The following is a 566-nucleotide window of genomic DNA, read 5'->3' on the forward strand; positions in this document are numbered from 1 at the left end:
TCCAGCCCCGGGTGCGGGCAGGGCGGGAGGTTTCCCCGCGGGCGGCGGCGGGGACAGGGCTGGGGGGGTTGCTGGATATTCCAGGGTGAAAGGGCGACGACTACTCCATGTTTGCCTTTACTCGGTCCGTGAGGGGGGAATCCTGAGGCAGAAAGAGCCGACGGGACTTTTAAAGCAGAAATAGCCTTCGGAAAGATTGCTGGAGGTAAAACGCGCCTGCAGCCCTTTCAGGCATCCGGAGGGTTCTGCCTCAGGTACAAGAACCTTGGCAGTAAGTGGTCCTGGGTCGTTAAACAAAGGGGGATTAAGTGTTAAGGATGGGAATAAAACGTTCAATATAGTTTTAAGTTTCTTGCCTGTTTTTATTTCCTGTCTCTTCCTCGGCTGTGTCAAATGAAGATTTACATCCAAACTTGAATTTTCAGGCAAAATCAAGAAAATTTAAATGTAGCTATGTCTGCTCACTGTTTGAGAGAAACCCTAAAATTAGATTACCCAGTCTCTCTATTGTAATTCAAAATAGACTAACCCCTGGAAAAACATTTACAATCCCTGCATATGTTTTG

This window comes from Chaetura pelagica, unplaced genomic scaffold (genome assembly GCF_000747805.2).
Source record: "Chaetura pelagica isolate M959 unplaced genomic scaffold, ChaPel_1.0 scaffold101, whole genome shotgun sequence".
Taxonomy (NCBI): Eukaryota; Metazoa; Chordata; class Aves; order Apodiformes; family Apodidae; genus Chaetura; species Chaetura pelagica.